We start from the raw sequence: 20216 nt of genomic DNA, 5'->3' as shown, positions 1-20216 counted from the left end.
TTATAGGCAGAAGAGCATCCAGTTAACCTGAGAGTAAAGAGAGCCAATCACTCCCACAGTGGAAAGAATGACGGCTGGGCTGAAAGACACATGGCTAAATGAATACCTCCTTCAGCACAGTCCCGTTCAAGCCTGAGTAAGTGTGTGTGTGTGGGTGTGTGAGCGTTAGTGTATGTGGGTGGAGGTTTGATAGGTGGATTTAAGAACATTCCCATGACCTTACCGTTCCGAGCATCCTGTAGAGTTTGCTCTAGGATTTCAAGAGCTGTGCTGTGGTCTGTGTGTGTGTGTGTGTGTGTGTGTGCGTCTGTGTGTGTAAAATCCCTGAGGAAACTTGGCAGGCTTTGAAGTGCTTTGGCTGTACTTCCTTTATTTGATGTCAAGTCAGAAAATGCAAATTAGCTGTTTATAAAGTTATGTTTGCGATACCTGCAGATGCATTGAAGCATGTTTCATGCTGCCTGTCTTTCACTATAAAAAGATTTGAAGGGTATGTGTCTAAAAGTTTCTACCATCTGTTTTTCCTTTTTAAATGGGGGTGTTGTTTTAAACGGAGACATGTTTCATTATTTTTGCAATTCCTTTTGGTTCTACAAACGGCTCAACTTGCTTTTTTTATTTTTTAATTTAATGTGGTCTGTCTCATCTATATCATGCAATATAGCAATTCCAAAGTATACTTTCACACTGGCGGGATAGCTGCGTTAAACCTGCTATTACCTCTGCACACTAGGTGGTGCTATGGGGTCATTTTTGCTACAAAATATCGCTGTTTACGATTTTCCTTGTTTTTCTTATTTAGTTAAAGCCTCGTGGTGTGGTCAAAGTACTGTTGTTTAGCCAGTGTTCGCAGGTGAAATCCAGTCATTTCAATAGGAGTCCACTCGATTGGAAATTGGTGAAAGATTTCCCCATGCAGATTTGCTTCGTTAAATAACAGTGAGATGTACTTCATGTATACCTAAACTAGTGACTAGGGATGCACGATACTATCGGACTGATATCGGAATCGGCCGATATTAAAAATTATGCCGATATGTCTTGCCGATAAGGGGAATATGTTAACTCAGTGTGCTCAGGATTGCGATTAGATCACGTCAGCAGTGTGGCTCATTCTTGAAGTAAAGTTTTGCCTGAATGGTGATTGCATTCACTGTTTTGGATAGCTGCATTTAAACTGAGAATGGACCTAGAGAATGAGGCTTTAGGTGCATGATAACCGAGTAAACAATTATAGCACGTGGCAGCCTCACCTGGGTCCTGTAATGCCCGTTCGGTAAGAAGTAGGGATGTCAGTTTTGATCATTTCCATGTTCGATTGTTGTTTAAATTTAATGCTGCAAAATGCGTCTATTGTAGTGGCATATAGTGGCATGACAGGATGTGCAATGCCACTCAAAATGGCATCTTCCTCACCCGAATTAAAGTTTTTGTTTTTTTGTTTTTTGTTTTTTGTTTTTTTGTCTAAAAAGGCTAGTAGCATGACTGTAAAACAAACAGATGTAAATATGGTCATTTGATAAAAAAATGAAGAGTGCGTGTGGTTGTTCCGTATGGGATAATATTACTGTTGGCTGTTTCATACCAGTCACAGACCGTTGAATGCACCTTTTTAGGATGTGGTTTTCAAGTAAAAGACCGCTTTTTAAATCAGAGAGGATGAACATGTTGGTATCTGTGTGCAAAAAAGCATGCAAGCACTGTCACGGTCAGCCAGTTTAGTTTTACTTTTCTTTTTGTTTTCATTTTGAAAAGCTTGTTATCTTTGCCGCCTCCCTCACGTTATGGAGGCTTTCTTTTATTTATTTTTTATTTATTTGATTCCTCAGTGTTTGCTAAACATTCTGTAATTTATTAGTCGGTATATAATACAGTATGTGGTGTATGCCAGGTATGCTTGGTACTGTTTCCAAACAAAAGGATATATATCGGTATCGGTATTGACATCGGTCAAAATGAGACGAAAAGTATCGGCATATCGAATATGGGCAAAAATCCAATATCGTGCATCCCTACTAGTGACAATGCAAAATGTTAATCTTCCCTGCAAAATTCTGGTGAAATTTGACCACACCTTCAGCTGCAGAAAATATCATATTGCTGGTTACCAGAGTTAAGGTCAGCACTTCGCGTTAAACACAACTGTATACATTTCGGTTGGGACACCGGGTGACCAAAATTCAATTTCAGTTCAACAACTAATGTCAATGTTAATTACTGACGTTGATATTTTGTTGTTTTTAAGTTGAGTAATCAAAGTCAAATGTTAATTCAATGTCAAAATAACGTCAAATACTGACGTCAACCCAATTTACGTTCTCATCCAAAATGCAACTTCTGTCCAACACTGGGGTCCGTCGTCAACTTGACATTATATTGACGTCCAGCGCTTGTTGTGTGGTAACACTCAAAAATAAAAAATTCACACATTTGTTCACATTTCAAACTTTTGTTAGTGATCTCCACTAGCTGTTTCCCTCCACCTATTTTTATGGACATTTCGTCATTTTGCATTAAAAAAAGCCAAGATGTGTGCATTCTAAGAATTTGCATGAAAAATTTATGCACTCAACTGAGTCAGACATTTTTTTTTTTATCCACAAAGAAGATATTTGCAGAAACTAAGATGGAAACACATTTACCAAATAAATTACTCGATGCGCATCTAAAAAGTCATGTGACTTTGCACGACGGGTCAGCATAACTACACTAACAAGCAGACTGTTCTCATTGCAGGGGATCTGCAATTTTTGTTTTGATCATTCGGAAAAGCCTGAGCCAAAGTCTGTCGTCAAAATGGTTTGGTATAATTACCTCGCAGAACTGTCTCACACAACTGCATTCCCAGACAGCAGGCATCCACCTCCAAAAGCAAGATAACATGACTGCACTTTGTTTCGTCTGCACAACCAAATGACCTTTTTCTTGGTGAATTTGTCGTGACTATTCAGAAAGTGACTATTTTGCTGGATTGGCAAGTGGAAAATTAGGAGCTGAAATCATACACTCTCAAAAAGGATGTGTTAATTAATAACACATTTTTGTGTTATGGCTATTTTAACACATTTTGTGTAATTTTAAGTTGATCATGTGTAAAAGAGAGAGAGAGTGAGAAAGAGAGAAACAACGCAGTGTATCCAACACAACATGTGTTAACTATCATCCAATCACATTGCTGCTACGTCATTCCGCAAGTCTTTAAGCAAGTTCGCGCCTCTTTCTCCATCGGTGGGTGACTTGGATGCACATATGTCAGGTATGTGGATTTATTATTTTTAATTATTAGAAACTGTCATATATATTTTCAATGTAAATTTTTTAGACGGTCAAATGTGCGTTTAGTTAGCGCCCTCCAGTCGTGCGCACGAGTATTTTCGGTAGTCACGAGAGGCGGTGTCGAACAGGGCGAAAACGGTCAGATAGTTAATGCTTCACAAATTACTATTTCTTTACATTTTGGTAAGTTTGTTCCTCACTATTTGGAGAGAACTATTTTTAACAAGTTTTATGTTTTTCTTTGCTTGGTTTGTTGCCAATTATATGACGTCTGATAAAACGCTGCGGCCACGGCGGGATTGTCGTTAATGAGTTTGACAAAGCGGTAACTCTCATCACTTTCACTGCTGTCCGTCGCCTTTCTTTCATTAAACAACATAATGTGTTGATGTCTTGTTAAATGTCTTTAAATAATAATATGATTTACTACTGTAACATTTAAAATTTGTGTTATGTGTGTAATTAACGTTTAAAAAAATGTTATGTTGACTATTTTCACACGTTTTGTGTCATTTTGTGTTCATAATTGACACAAAATGTGTTGTCCTTGACTAGACACATGGGTGTGTTAAGGAACAACACAGGCGGTGTTATTTTCATGACATACTTTAAGAGTATCGCTGATTCCGGTGGAAAATACGAGATAGTCACCATTAATTTCAATCAATAAGAAATGAATAGTAGCTTTTGCGACTTTATTCTCGTCTTTGTAGTTATTTGTGGCTTTATTGTAATGGAAAATTTTGAGAGAGCATTATTGTAATATGATACAAATCGAGTTATACATAATGTATATATAACTGAGTGCTGAAATAACAGCGCTCTTTTCAGTATTTGTATCACTCTGTTTGACTTTGTTTTTCCATTCCCAAGAGACTGTTAGTTTGTACACTTGTACATCTGTATGTTTGGCCAGTAGATGGTGATAAATGATTGTCTTTATGAGTGAGAGAATCATTCAACCAGTTTATTTAAAATTTCTGATTCATTCTGGAACAATATACATGACTGATTTTGAGCAACTGAATCATTAACTCCACTGTTTAGAACTACTTTTACTTTTTATATTTCCAGCATCAACATAATAGAACTGATGTAGAGCACTAATTGAAAGCAAAGGTCCAAGTATATTGAAGGATTATGAAGCTTCAGGAATGCTTTCAGAGACATCAAGAAAACTCCTCGTCAAGATAGAAGTCAGTGCGTTGGTGGAACAAAGTGGTAAGTTTTTACAGTTGAGAAATTTAACTAAAACAACTCTGAATACAACAATGTATAAAGATGATAAATACTTTGAATACACACTGATTACTTTTAATAATTTGAATATAATTATGAAAAAAACTTGTGAAACAAACTGCTAATCACCAGTAGAGAAAATTGACTGAATTTTATTAGTGTATTTTGTTTTTGATGTGTTATATACAAGTTTAATTGAATTCTTATAAGTTTACTTTTTGTTTTGCTTATAGTTACCCTTGTAATGATGAGAAACAGATATTGGCAGAAAGTGTGGTAACACTGTTTCCTTCTCTGAAGATCAAGATGGTAGAAGAGAATGAAGGATTTGTAAGTTGTACTTACTTAAACACACAAAGCTCACTTGTAATAAATGCAAATTGGAATAGTAATTGTGGTATGTTAATTGGTTAACAGGTTACACAACAACTGAAAATTGTGTAAAATTGTAGTGTAAAATTTAGAAAATTTAGTTTTTTTTTTAATAGAATTAATTACCAATATAAATTTTACAATAACACTAAAAGTACATACATTCTGCTGTTTGCTCATCACACATGATGGGTTCTTAAGAAATTAAAACAAAATTACAATTGTTATACTTCCCCTATCATACAGGAACATTTCTATGACCCAGTCTCCCACAGTGGATTTATTGAGATGAGACTTAGAAATCTACGGAGGAAACTTTGTGATGATCAGCGTCGCTACCAGCGCAAACATTGTCGAATCAGTGCTTCCTCTGGAGTGTCTATTACTTTGGATATAACTGCTGAAGGGGAGGAAGACTCAAAGGGATGAAGTCAAAAGGATGAAACCATCTCCAGAAAACCTCAATACCATCAAATTGGGCATGGAGAAAACCTACAGTAATCGCAGGTTATGGATTGCAAACACGTCCCCACAGTGCAAGAGATTTTTGAACAATATCCTCGATTTGTAGACATGCCATACTTGGTAAGGACATATTGTGTTTTGCATGTTTTTTGTTGAAGGAATGAAAGACTTTGGCTATGAACTTGACACATGTAGCACTGTTCCCTTTTCCCACTCTGTTAATGTGTTTGGTCAGACTTTTCAAACTGGTTGTGTAATTGCTTTAAACCGTGACTTAAGAGAAGAGTGTCTCTTTGGTGAAGTTTTACACATAGTTCCACAATGTGAAAAAGAAAGGGTTTTAGTTTTTCTTAGATTTCTATCTCAAGTGTATTTTCACCCACACTTGTATGCATATGCTGTCCAAAGAACAAATGAATATAAAGTCATTAATTTAAGCAATGCTGCTGATGTAAAACCACTTCACATGATTTCTAACAAAGAAAACCTTTTTGTAAATCCAAGATATAAAATGGTTTAAAAATGTCTTTATGAAATTAATTGAAAATTACATGTGGATATTGCCTTTGTGAAAATTCAGAAGAAAAGTTTTAACAAATGTATATATTTGAAAGAAAAAGTTGTTTTTATATTGCATTCATTGTAACTGGTAAAAATAGCACATCTATGACACAAATTGTGTTATTAATGACACATTAGTGTTTTAAATATTTTAACACACTGAATGTGTAAAGAGGAATAACACACTGGCTGAGTTAAAAGTAACAAAATGTGTTGTCCTTAACTAGACACACGGGTGTGTTAAGATATAACACAGGTTGTGTTGTTTTTAACACATCTGTTTTAAGAGAGTAATGTAAAGGCAGCATAAAGGTGCGGTCACCTTTCACTCATGTTTAAGTTGTTCTTGCAGATTTGCCAACCTTTATGGCAGATGCCTTTAGGCAACTATACATTACTTAAAGCTATTTTATTTATGTAGGAACTGTTGATGAAGTAAGTCCCGTTTAAATCGATATAAAATGTCATTATCATTATCATCTACTGTGCTAATAACATATGTAGGGTATCAAATCGTACATAAGGCTCCCTGGAATTGGATTCTGACTGGCCAGTCACAATATTTAGCGGTCAAATGTTTATATGTAATTACAGCTAAATTGTATAATTGACCAATTACAAGGGAATCGATTTCCCACTACTTTCATGTGTTCTCTTACTTATCCGCATTTCATGTCTATTTGTTTTGCAAGTAACCTTGATACAAGATTTCCTGATCACCCTGTCAGATTTTTATTCAGTAATGACCGGTTGACTGTACACTGTGATCTTCTCAAAGCACCGTGCTAAATGCGATTTGGAGCTACTAGACGCATAAGATGGTTTCTCCATTAGATTTTCAAGTCAACACCAATATTAGTACGTCAGCCCAGGGAAATGAAGACAAAACATGTCTTCATGAGGGGAAACCGATCAGCTATCAGGATGACCCTCCAAAATGAATGAAGTATTGCATCTTGCGGTGTAGCTCGACCGAAAGGCTCAAAACAAGTCATAATTTCTCCAAAACAATAACCCTCCCGTGACATCATGGCTTCATTACAATCAAACCCAAGCCTAATTTCCAATCCTTCCTGCTTGTTTAACTCATGAGTTCCATTTTTTCATAGACAAGTAAATTTAGATTCACGCTGGCATGAAGTGTTACAACACCGCACGTTGTGCAAGCTGAGCGAGTTGGACAGCCTGAATGTTTGCATGTTTGGACCTCGCATGAGTACGGCTCCTGTCATGGAGTTCATTACCCAGCCTGCGTAATGACAAACAGATGCTTCTGTTCGCCGCTTTGTAACATGCATCATAATGATACCAAATCGATATTACTCCAGCTAACCACAGAGATATATTCTCAACTTCCTCTCAGCGTCTCGCACTCTCCTTTTGCAATGTCTGTGAGCAAACTGATCCGGTGCGAGATTGTTTTGATGGAGTTCATTAAAAGATTTCACCAAGGATTCTTCTGACAAATTTTTCCACAGTTTGCAGAATATATGCATCCCCCTACATATACACAACTGCGCCTGTGTTTTTTTAAAAGGGAAATATTTACATGTGGTCCAGCTGAATGCTCATCATTTGTGAGTTAAACCACTGTGATGAAGGAAAATGTTAGGGGAAGTTGTTTTTCCAGTTTTTCCCCCGTTCAAGGACAGTTTACCAAAACGAATATTTTCTTTTACAGCCAAGTGTCTATAAACAAAGCCAATTTGGACTTTTTTGTGATTTGGCCATTGCGAACGTGAGCGTAGTTTTTGGTTAATCTTCATCCCATTCTTTGAAAGCGAAGTGAAAACTTAAACATCAAGATTCTCATGTAAAGGGTGGCTCTAACATATGGTTATGGGTCACAACTACTGTAAACCCTTGAGGCACTGGGGAAAGAGGATAAGTATCGTTTTTCTTCACTGGAGCAAAGAATTATTCCATTGTTTAGGGCATATTGAAATAATCTGCCACTTAGACTGAAAAACATGGTTTTCTGAAATGGATGACAGCTTTACACACATCACTCTGCTTGTTCTCTGAACATATGAACGCTAGGAACAGCAGCTCTCTGAGCAAAACTCCACATCAATACTTAAATCTGTCTTGAATGATCACTGCAATTAATCATGTGGCATCATCAGGTTGCTCCTCCCTTGTTTCTTTTTGTTGTTTGTTGGGAAGTTTTCATTTTCAGTGCTTGTCTGATTAATACTTGTACATTTGATGACTTATGAATAGCTTTGGTACACCTGTAGTGGGTTATAAATATCACATTTTAAAACATGAGTATAAAAAAAACAGTAACCCACTGCAAGTCAACACACTAAGCACAGACAGTGTGCACATGCTTTGTCCTGTGTCAAGGTTGTGCAATGCTTCGTAGGTGGTGTATCAAACGTGTTACTTTTCACAAAGGCCGTACTGTTAGAGGTTAGATCTTACACAAGGTAATAAGAGTGAAACTTATAAGAGTGTCTTGCTGTATACATGCTGCATCTTATCATACACAGACAAACGCTGGTCTGACATTTAAGGAGATAACATCAAATCTGCACTGAGCAATGAGTTGCAGTGAGTCAAAGTTTATTCTGCCCTAGTTAAATTAAAAAAAAAAGTAAAGGTCACCACTGAGGATATGGTCGCACTTCTGTGAGGCTGTATACATTAACATTAGTTAATACGGAGAAAATGTTGAAATCTACATTTTAACAGCAATTATTAAGTTAGGTCATGTTAATTTATGTTGATACTAATACATTAGTTTTAAAACTGGTTAATGCATAAATGAAATATGAAATGAATACCTTTTATGGCATTTATATGGTATACATACACACACCATTAATCTATTCTTAACACTGTGTGTTAACATTGTATCCATTCTTAAAAGATTAGTTCACTTCCAGAATAAAAATTTCCTAATCATTTACCTACCCCCCATGTGATCTTTCTGTCTTCAGTCAAAAAGAAATTAAGGTTTCTGAGGAAAACATTCCAGGATTTTATATATTTCATATAGTGAACTTTAATGGGATAGGTTAAAGGTCCAAACTGCAGTTTTAGTGCAGCTTCAAAGGACTCTGCACAATCCCAGCTGAGGAATAAGGGTTTTATCTAGCGAAACGATCAGTCATTTTCCTAAAACAATAAAAATGTATACTTTTTAACCACAATTGCTCGTCTTGCACTAGCCCAACCTCACTCATTACATAATAATGTTGGAAAGGTCACTCGTGACATAAGCAGAAGTACCAACTCTGTGTTTACTAAGCGAAAGTGCAAAGAATGTCAAACAAAAAAGGGTAAAACAATGATGTTGGACGATTTTGAAGTTGGTGGAGAAATTGAGTTTTACGCCCTACCCTACCTTTTTGAACCAAAGCACACAGACAATGATCTAACTGCACGTGACCTTTCAAATGTGATTAAGTGGCGTTAAGACACGCATGCGCATCGCAGAACTAGTGCGAGATGAGCATTTGTGGTTAAAAAGTATATAAGTATATTATTTCTTTTTTAAAAAATGACCGATCGTTTTGCAAGATGACCCTTATTCCACAGCAGAGATCATGTAGAGCCCTGTGAAGCTGCATTGAAACTGCAATTTGGACCTTCAAACCGCTGGCCACCAAAGAAGTCCACTATATGGAGAAAAATCCTGAAATGTTTTCCTCAAAAACCTTAATTTCTTTGTGACTGAAGACAGAAAGACATGAACATCTTGGATCACATGGGGATGAGTAAATTATCAGGAAATTTTTATTTTGAAAGTGAACTAATCCTTTAAGTTGTATGTTAACATTATAATACACATGCACTAGCACTAGTAAACTATAGTAAGAAAAAAAACTCTATGCTGACTTCCAGGACAGATATGGAAGCTTTATTTCTTAGAATTACGTAATATAGACTCGCAATTCTGAGCAAATCTTTTTTTTTTCCCCTCAGAATTGTATATATTTCGCAAGTATATATTTTTTGGCAAGTTTATATCCTGCAATTCCAAGAAAAAAGTCAGAATTGCGCATGCATCATGCAGTTTTGACTTTGTTACATGTCATTGCGCATTTATATACCGCAATTCTGACTTAATTTTTCAGAAGTGTGATTTTATATAACCAAAGACTATAGCAAAGAAACTTAACTCAGAGGCACTGAGTAGTTCTTTAGCTAGCCTTTAGCATCGCTGTTCTTTACTGTACGTACTGTGACTACCGACTGAAGGAAGACCCTGCACTGCCATCTGTAGACTCCTATCAGCATGATTGTTTCTCAGTCTTATGTAAATAATACTGATACTAGTGACTTACATACAGCGATTTACACAATTTATTCCCTTACCTGGTTAACAAAAACAGCAACAGCAGCAACATGGACAACTCTACTCAGGATTTTTTTTTTTCCTTGCTTTATTTATACATTTTCAAGTATTACAAAATTTTCAAAAACATTTCAAAAATACAGTTTAAATAACTTTTTGCCAAGACTATATACAAAGAAAGGGGATCAGAATAAAAAAACAAAGAAATGATCGAAATAAAAGATATAATCAATAACCCCCTAGTAGTAAAGAACAAATATTTACCCCCCACCCCAAAACACACAGATGACCCCTCCTAGCCTCCTCCCCCCACCCACCCAATAAAACAAACAAACAAAACAAAACAAAAACAAAACAAAACAAAATAATAATCATAATAATAATAAATAAAGTAATAATAATAATTCTGCACAGTGCCAAATACAATGAGAGAATTTAACAGTTGAATCAAACATACATATCCATATAAATCCTCCACTGGGGGAAAACAAAACAGAAACACTATTTTCATTTAAACAGGGGAGGTATATGTTTCCATATACTCAAGAAAAGAGCCCCAAACTTTATAGAAGCTCTTGGAAGAGCCCCTCAGTGCATGCCTAATTTTTTCCAGTTTGATATAGTGAAAAATCTCTTTAATCCACCTTGAGTGGGTAGGTGACTCAGATGATTTCCAGTGCATTAGAATCAAACGTCTAGCCAGTAGGGATATGAAGGCCACAAAGTCTGCCTTGTAGCCTAGGTGATGAACTGGCAAGGGAAGTACACCGAAGAGTGCTGTTATCGCTACAGGTTTGATTACTGTCCCAACCACCTGAGATATTGTGTCAAAAATTTGGACCCAATATCCATGTAAACTTGGGCAGGACCAGAACATATGTGTCAGGGTTGCTGGACCCTGACGACAGCGGTCACAGATGGGATCGATATCAGGGTAGATTTTGGAGAGCCTGACCTTAGTCCAGTGAGTACGGTGGAGTATTTTGCATTGGATCCAACCATGATTGGCACATAAAGAGGAAGAATGCACCCTATTTAGTATACTTTCCCATAAGTCGTCTGGAATATTTTCTGATAGGTCTTCTTCCCACTGCGTTTTTAAAGATGTCAGTGACCTACTATGTAGAGAACATATTTTTTCATAAATGTAGGAAATCATCCCTTTCCCAATAGACCTTGGTTCAAGGAATGAGTCCAAAGGAGTTGTAACAGAAAGACTAGGAAATTGAGGATGCATATCACGAATAAAACTGCGAACCTGCAAATACCGGAAAAAAATTATTTCTGGGCATTGAAAACTTATCTGACACTACTCAAGATTTTCTCCGTCATCTTTCCACCTTGTGTATCACAGAGCCGTTTTCTCAACAGTGTCATACCGATGTTTACGCCTGTTGTTTGTTTTTATCGGTCTCTCCATCTTCTGGCTTCAAATCCCTTCCGGTTTTTCGTTTTCTCAGGTACTGATTCTTTCGTTGTCTCCGTTTTTAAAGTATAATAGATGGGTTTCATTCTCAAAATTTCGCTGTTAGTCTCAGTATACTAGGCTACTAACTCAACAGACGGCAACCAAATGAGCGTGACGTTTAGTGAAACACCGCCAGTCACGTAGGCCTATTTTAGATACATGCATACATACATACTACTATAATATAAAAATAAACTATAATAACTATAAATAATAAATGTTAAAAAAAAAAATTGTTCTGTTTGATTTAATCATAAGAAATATTTTTTAATAAAACAGTTTTAGTGGAAGGCATTAGCTAACAAGTCATTGTTTACAGTGTGTCTGTCTGTTGAGTTGTTGCATGACCATGTGTGTGTTTGTCCATGTGAGTTTGCACATCGTGGTACTGGTAATGTATGGTATGTATCTACTCATTCTGCACATGGTCAGTGGAAGATTCAGAAAATCTTTAGCCAGTGCATAGCCCAAATTTGTGGTGAGCTCCTACGTAAGCAAGTAACCAATTAGGTTTCTGCCACTGGCATGTTTCTGCAGCCGAGCGTCCCATCATTCCCTCCTGTCCTCTTCTGATGTTAGTGGGGAGAGAAATCAGGACCATATGAATGACATTCCACCTCGTCTTCAGTCTGGGTGTGTTGCCGGCGGTTTGGGAAGTCTGGAGGCTTTACCGATCTAAGTCTATATTTCACATATCCTGGCTCAACCCTGCCTGAGTCATTTTTGTTTAAAAAGAGACAGGAGTTGATGAATTGGAAAATAAATTACACAAATGTACCCAACACTCAAGCACAAATAAAGGCATAAACAATGTGATCTCTGTCGCTTTTCTATTTTCTTAATAGATTAACATCATGTGATGTACACAGGGAATGGGAACAGGCTCACAGGTGTGTTTTGCCATATGATTTTGACATTCAGAGCACATCAAATCTTTTTAATGGTTATTTAAATAGTCATTCAACTCAGGCAGACAAGATTTTTAGTTAGCATCTGTTATATCTTTTGCCCATTCAAAATGACCTTTTTTGTTTTTCAAGCAACATATCAATCACAAACATTTCATATGAGTGCCCAGTTTAGTGTAAATATATATATATTTATATATATACACTATATATTCACACTAAATATATATATATATATATATATATATATATATATACATACAACATATTTGTATGTCTTTAGTGTTATTTATTTTATTTATTTAATTAACTCAGTTAACTAAGTTAAGATCTGTGGAAATACAGCATTTATGACAATACTGATTATGACAAAATATAATTTTCAGTCATTCCTCAAGGTTACAGTAAGGTACGTATATACAGCAGACAATAGTAAACAGTTGTTAAACTAAATAAAACGTAAGAACAATTTAAGAACACATTCTAAAAGAAAAAAAAAACGGTTATATTTTAATCAGTTTTATTTGCCAGCAACATTTAAATCAAAAAACATTTCTTGGCAGTGCCTGTGTTTGTTAGGCAGAAAATTTGAAAGTATGAGCTGTAAATATGTTTAAATTATAATTTTTATATTCATTTTAGAGGTTTGGGGTTTGTGGAGTTAGGTTGTTACAGCAAATTAGATATAACTTTACGCAGAAAAGGTTAACAAGCAGTTTTTTCATTATAAATAAAGTTAACACTTAGCCAGTAGCTATACTATTGAAACATTATAGGATTTTTCATGTTTATGAATTATACACAATAACCTCTTGTAAGATTTATTTATTTACTTATTTATTTAATTGCTTTTCTGGAAGTATATTTTAATAATAATAATAATAATAATAACAAAATCTAAATAAGTTAAAAAAACAAAGATCATATACTTCCAAAAATGCACGTTGCAGCCAATAAGTGTTCACCCTAAATCAGAAATGCTGACTTCAGCCTCCCAAAATTATCACATTAAGTATCTCTTGAAACAAGCACATGTCAGATTCACAGAAATGACTGGTTAGACTGAAAGAAAAAAAAAGTATGTAAACTGATGGTATCTATGACACACAGACAAACTTTGGTTAGTTAAAAATCCAAAAGAATGTTTAAAGACACGTAATCTCATCACAAAGGGTTAAGATCACTGCATATGAGTCAGCAGGGTATTCCCTACTTTCAACCGCAACCCTTCCTGTTTAGTGCTCAAATTATGTTTTCTCATCTGATAACAGAGGTCAGTCTTTTTTTAATGTAATATCTAGATGACGTCTTTGCCTTTGTGTTGTGAGAGAGAGAGAGAGAGAGAGAGAGAAAGAGAGAGAGAGAGAGAGAGTTTTATTATTTTCTGGAACAGTGGTACTGAAATGTAAATATGAAACCACCAGTCCAAATTTATCATACTAAAATAATTTAGACATTGGTAGTTTTAGTGTTCAACGTTTTTATTTGTAACTTTGTTCTACATACAAATTTAAAATTGCATGTATTAAAGTTGGCATGAAACAAAAATTCATTCAATGTATTTTCTAAACTCATGTTAATGATCTTACTGTGAACAAATAAAGTATGCATATATTTAAAAATCTTTTGAACTTGTTTTGAACTTTTGAACTTGTCATGTATAATAAAAAATGTCACAAATTAATCTCATGTGAACTGATGACATACGCAGGACTCCCATCTAGTCTGCTTAAAGTCTCTGAGAAATCAAAACTGACGTTTTTTGGCTTTTAGTATGAATATGTTGGCCTTATAATAAGGTTAAAATAATGACAAAATTCACATTTACAAGATATAAGCATTCATAAGCAATTTTGTATTTTCCACTTTTGACACTTTAGAAAAAAAGTAGAAAGTTGCAGTTTAGGGTTAGCTATATCTTTATTTTAGTTTATTGCAAAATATTTTAAATAATAGTTCATTCGTATTCGTTTTTCGATTTTTGTTTGTTTAAAAAGTAATATCTGGCAACACTGCATCGCCGGCACTTCATCTGACAGTAATCAAAAAAGCCTACTGAATCACATTCAGTAAGAGAAACGCAAAAAATACCATGACATTATCTATCAGAAACGTTATCAACGCTGTCAAGAACAGTAGGGGATAGCGGGGACGAAAGCTATTTTCTCAGAGCCCGGACTATATTTGCTTTCCAAGCCATGGCAGCACATTCAGCACGCAACCTTTGACGATGCTGAGAAATATCACGAGATTTCGTAATTGTTTCTCGCGGTTAGGTCCGGAAAGCAGTTTTTGAGTACAATATAATTAAATTATGGAAGCGGTAATTTTTTTCAGATTAGTTGTGTTGTGTTTCTCGTCTCATGTGTCACAGTAATGATCAATCGACGTGTTATTTAGTGCTGTAATACATCCTGAAGTTTGCCTTTTCAGAGTTTTTCAGTATAGAAGTAAATCGGAATTAAATGTCAGGAGTTGCGGTCGGGACGAAAGTAACATTTGTTGCTTTTATCCCCTACAGTGAAAACAAGTGTTTCTTTTGTCCCACAGCATGCTAATTTGGTGACTTTCTGTGTCTTGCATCATTTATTAAAACGTTTATTAGAAATGTTTATGTTGTATTATACCAAAAGAATATGCCAAGAGTGAGACTGGTCTGATTCAGCCACATGTTCATGAGAGGGCGTTTCTGGACATAAGCCTGTCTGTCAGGAATATCAGTCTCAGGGCTGTTGCTACATCGCATTTACCTTAGTCATATTTCATATGCATACAAACAACTGGATGGAAACATGAACAGGCCTACTGTTACATTATGTAGAGAATTTATATTATGCTAATTTAATTTCATTTTCATATTGTTCATTCTGCTAAAAAGATGTTTTATAAAAATAAGTTGAATAAATAATTGATTTAAACAATTCAAGTTTTGTACACTCAGGTTTTGAAACATTTGATGAAACTTAAATTTGAAAGGAAAATGTAATAATTTTTTGCAAAGATTAAGGACAAAATATGTTTGCAGTTACACATTAACAAGGTCATAGTCAAGAGTAACACAAAAAAACTAGCTTGTATTGTTGTTTTACTTTTGACCCACCTGTCTTTCTACATTTTAACAAAATACCACCTAGTATTAATAGACCACAACAAAAATATATCTTTTTAAATTATGTTTTTCTGAAAAATGGTACTTTCAGTACACAGATCTGTAGAACAAGTAGGTCACAGAATAAAATGAAATACGCAAACACTAGCCATGAAGAAGTCTATGTCAGTATAGTCGTTAAATTTTCACAAAACATGCTATAAACAATCATAGGAGCACTAGACAAAGTTATAAGCTATATAGCAATAGTTATTAATAAAAACTACAACTGTAATATGTATTGTTGCATGAATAATAAACAACTGATAAAATGATCCACCCTTAACTATAGTAAAGAGCTCATTAGCAAACAGTGTACATACATGAACCACCACAGCGCACACAGAATGTACACATTCTACACAGAATGCTATATTTTATAGCGATACGAATGAGATTGTGGCTGTCATACTCTGACAAATGCAGCTTTTTCCGAGCTCAGTGGCTCTGGCCCAAGCTGTGATAGAAACGAAACGCTATTGGCTGTTTAAAAAAGGGGGAGGGATTGCTTAATAGGCCCTTCCCTCTTTTCCTGTTTCAGTTAAAATTATGGTAACATATAGACCAATTATAGGTTTGTACACATTCGGGATGCGTGTGCATCATGGTTACAGAAAACCCTGGAGAGATAGCCTTTACTGCTGGAGAATTACACGGATACGGTACAAAATAGTTACATTTAAAAAAATGATAAATTATATTGATTAGATGTCATTTTCAAAATGTTCTTCGCATATTACAAGAGCTTGTCACCCAGCGATAAGCACTGTTATTCATATCTTACAGATCCGAAACAGGGATGATGTTTTTGGTGGGTGGAGCCTATCTGGTGACAGAAAATTATGGTTTTCAATGTGGAGCCATGGAATAAAAGAATAATAAAAAGGTAAATTTGATTTTATATTTCAAAATTTTGACTTTATTCTTGCGATTCCAAGATTATATCTCACAACTTTAAAAAGGAAAAACAACTCGTCAACTTTTCCCCTTGGCTCAGAACGGGAGTTTATATTCTACACTTCTGGCTTTTTTTCCCCTCAGAATTGACAAACTCACTATTTGTGAGTTAAATCGAGTTATAAAGTAAGAATTAGGAGATATAAACTTGCATTTGCGAGAAAGAAAAGTCAGTCATTATTGTGAGTTAAGCTTCAAATGGCGTCTTTGATGACAGTATTTTATAAAAATTATTTGCATTACGAATTTGACTTCAAAAGGCACAAAAAATGTTTTTTTTCTTCTTATCCTCTTGTTACCAGTGTTTTTCTGCAACCACTATGTGCACGCACCTGCAAGTGTGATGTCTACTCCAAATTGGTCTATAGACACTCCTGCGAGCTCACTTTTAAGTGCACATCTTAAAATGCAATCAGCAACAGAGGCACACATTATTGATTGATTGATATGTTAGAGAAGAAAAGCTCGGCCGCTATTTCATTTTGGCTTTACACACGGTAACTAGGTGGTAGTTGCATGTTCTGCTTTGATCAAAGATGGCACTTGGCCTGAACTTGATGGTTCACCCTAAAACCATTGTAATGTGAGATGGGTCAAGTGCAGCGGCCACTGTCAGTCTCGTCTGATAAATTTGGACATTGATTGGAATTGTGCTGTCCAAGGTCCTGAAGCCTGTGGAAACACATCAGCGGGGGCCTGTGTTTGTATCACTGCATATTTGACCACTATTTTTGATTCGCTTATATATATTTGTGCAACAGGTTGTAACGTTTAGAAGTTTTGTTTTGGTAATATGATGTCAATAATCAAACTTTCACATATCAGTGTGGTGTAATATCAGCATAGCTGTGTATTGGTAGGATGTTAAAGAGATTCAGTCTGTATTGTCAGAGAGCCGTGCTGCCCAGTAAAAACAACTGGCAAAGCTTAGTCAGCAAAGGAAGAATGCGTGAGCGTGCAAATTGCTAAGCAACTTTAATGTGCATAACAAAGCTCCCAGCTGCTCCATAAATCTAACCTTGAAGCCATTTCCTTCTCACCACAGAATCCCATTAAAAGAGGCTCTCGGCGTTAGCTAATCTAATAATGTATCGATGCCTGTGATATATGCTTACAAAAGCACAATTCAGTCACAAAACATTTCATTCCACATCAAGCCCATTAACATTTCACACTGAGTTGGTAACATCTGATGACCACAGAAATGTGTTCTGGTGAAGTATGGGCCATATAGACTGAGCTGTAAATGGACCGACATTCACACATATGGCTGCATGGGTGGATCGCGGAGAGACTATTTAACTCTATTTGACTCCAAATGAAAACTTGAAACAATCGGTTCAACTGCAACGCTACATTTTTGGCTCTGAAAAACAGTAACCCGAAACCTTTATTTTTACACATGCAAACAATAAAGTCTAAAAAGAAAGAAAGAAAGAAAAAACAAAAAGACAAAATCAAAACAAAAAAACTCAGCCTACATACAGGGGGCATAACGCCAGTGTGAGCACACAGTACAGTTGGCAAACGTCCTGACATTTTTATGGGACCCCATGTGTGCCAAGTATTGAGAAATGCAATTGCTTCAAAAAATGAAACTTCAAGAGACAAAGCAAAGTTTGCTGTGCAAGCATTCAAAATGAAACAGCGTCTGTAGTAAAAGAAGGAGCCAAAACTTTTACTTCAAAAAACAAATGCTTAAGAAAATCTTGACACAAGCATTTAGGCATGTTTGTTATTGTTAAAATAAAATAATGAGATTTGTTAAGCAAATTAATACATTTATTTTAAAAATGAATTATGTTTTAAAGGGGTCATCGGATGCCCATTTTCCACAAGTTGATGTGATTCTTTAGGGTCTTAATGAAAAGTCTATAATGTGCTTTGGTTAAAAATTCTCAATGGTTGTGTAAAACAACACCCTTTTTACCAAAATCAGCTCTGCAAAAATCATCCCATTCTGAGGGATTGTTCCTTTAAATGTTAATGAGCTCTGCTCGCCCCGCCCCTCTCTTCTCTCTGCTGCTCTGAGAGACTGTTTACTTTAGCCGCATTTGGCTCGTTTAGCCACAAAACTTGCTAACTAGCACGTTATTAGGAAAGGTGATTGCAGAGATTAATTAAAAAAACACCTTATAGTCACTTCTGCTGTAAGTGAAGCTGGATCACGAATGATTTGCGCGAACATAGACGCATTTATGTAGATCGGGAGGCGCATTCCCTTCACAAACAAACACAATCCTCTGCATCTTCAGCTGCTCAGATGTCGGGAGTAAATGACGACCACTACGTTCATTATTACATTCAGCAACGCAACACCTCAATCGCTCAATCAGAGATATTCTTTTCTAACTTACACTGTAAAAAATTTCCCTGTAAAAAAACAGTAATCTACTGGCAGCTGTGGTTGCCAGCATCTTACTGTAAAAATACAGTGTGCTACTGTTTTTGAAATTAACAGCAAAATGCCATTTTGTCATCTACAGTATACAACTGTAATTTAGCAGCATATATCTGTTAAATTACATACATCCCTGCTCCGGCATCCAAACAATGGAGGTGACCTGATGTCGTACCCATGAGAATGGCTCGATTTGAAAAACAGGATATTATTTTTACAGATTAATTAAAAACCACTCCATGGATTTTTGTCATAATAGAGTAGATGTGTACATACACTGCCAACACACATTAAAGTTCAAACAACATGTAAAAGTGAAGTTTGCATCCGATGACCCCTTTAACATGTTTATTAAAGGTGTCATTGGATGCCCATTTTCCACAAGTTGATATGATTAAAATATAACATACTACGGTTAAAACTTCTCAGTGGTAGTGTAAAACAACACGCTTTTTACCTTGTTAAAATCAGTCCTTTTCAAAGCTAGCCATTTTAGTGCATTTGCCTTTAAATGCTAATGAGCTCTGCTCACCCCGCCCCTCTCTTCTGTGGGGTGACCAGCCGTAATGTTTACTTTAGCCGCATTTAGCCGCATTTAGCCACAAAACTTGCTAACTAGCCTGTTATTAAGAAAGGTGATTTGCAAATATGCATAAAAACTCTTATACTCACTTCTGCTGTAGGTGAAGCTGGATCATGAATGATTCGTGCGAACATAGACACATTTATGTAGGTCACTGGGTGCATTTCCTTCAAAAACGGAAGTAACATTAAACCTCTGCATCTTCAGCGGCTCAGTTGTCGAGAGTAAATGACGACTGCTATGTTCATTATTACATCCAGCAACACAACACCTCAATCGCTCAATCTGAGACATTCTTGTCTTCCCCTGCACCAGAGTCAAAGCAATGGCGGTCGGACTGTTATAGCTCACTCAGGGCAGGTTTTGTGACGTCACACAGACAAGATGCTGAGAATGCACCGATTTGAAAAAGGGGATACTTATAAAGCTTAAAAAAATACCAATGAGTGGATTTTTATCATTATAGGGTGGTTGTGTACACACAATGCCAACACACATTTCACGAGTTCACACTTGCATATAATAAACTGAG

At 35.9% G+C, this 20216-nt stretch overlaps 1 long non-coding RNA gene across 1 annotated transcript; it reads left to right on the top strand.

Moving 5' to 3' along the window:
- The first annotated feature begins 3196 nt into the window (after nucleotides 1-3196).
- LOC127171457 (uncharacterized) lies at nucleotides 3197-5754 on the top strand. The gene is made up of 4 exons (XR_007828519.1): nucleotides 3197-3256; nucleotides 4351-4497; nucleotides 4749-4845; nucleotides 5134-5754. It is a non-coding gene; the product is annotated as an uncharacterized LOC127171457 (long non-coding RNA).
- Nucleotides 5755-20216: the final 14462 nt, after the last annotated feature.

This window comes from Labeo rohita, chromosome 9 (genome assembly GCF_022985175.1).
Source record: "Labeo rohita strain BAU-BD-2019 chromosome 9, IGBB_LRoh.1.0, whole genome shotgun sequence".
NCBI classification, from domain to species: Eukaryota; Metazoa; Chordata; class Actinopteri; order Cypriniformes; family Cyprinidae; genus Labeo; species Labeo rohita.
Note: the sequence above shows the minus strand (reverse complement) of the source record. Positions and strands in the feature narration are given on the sequence as shown.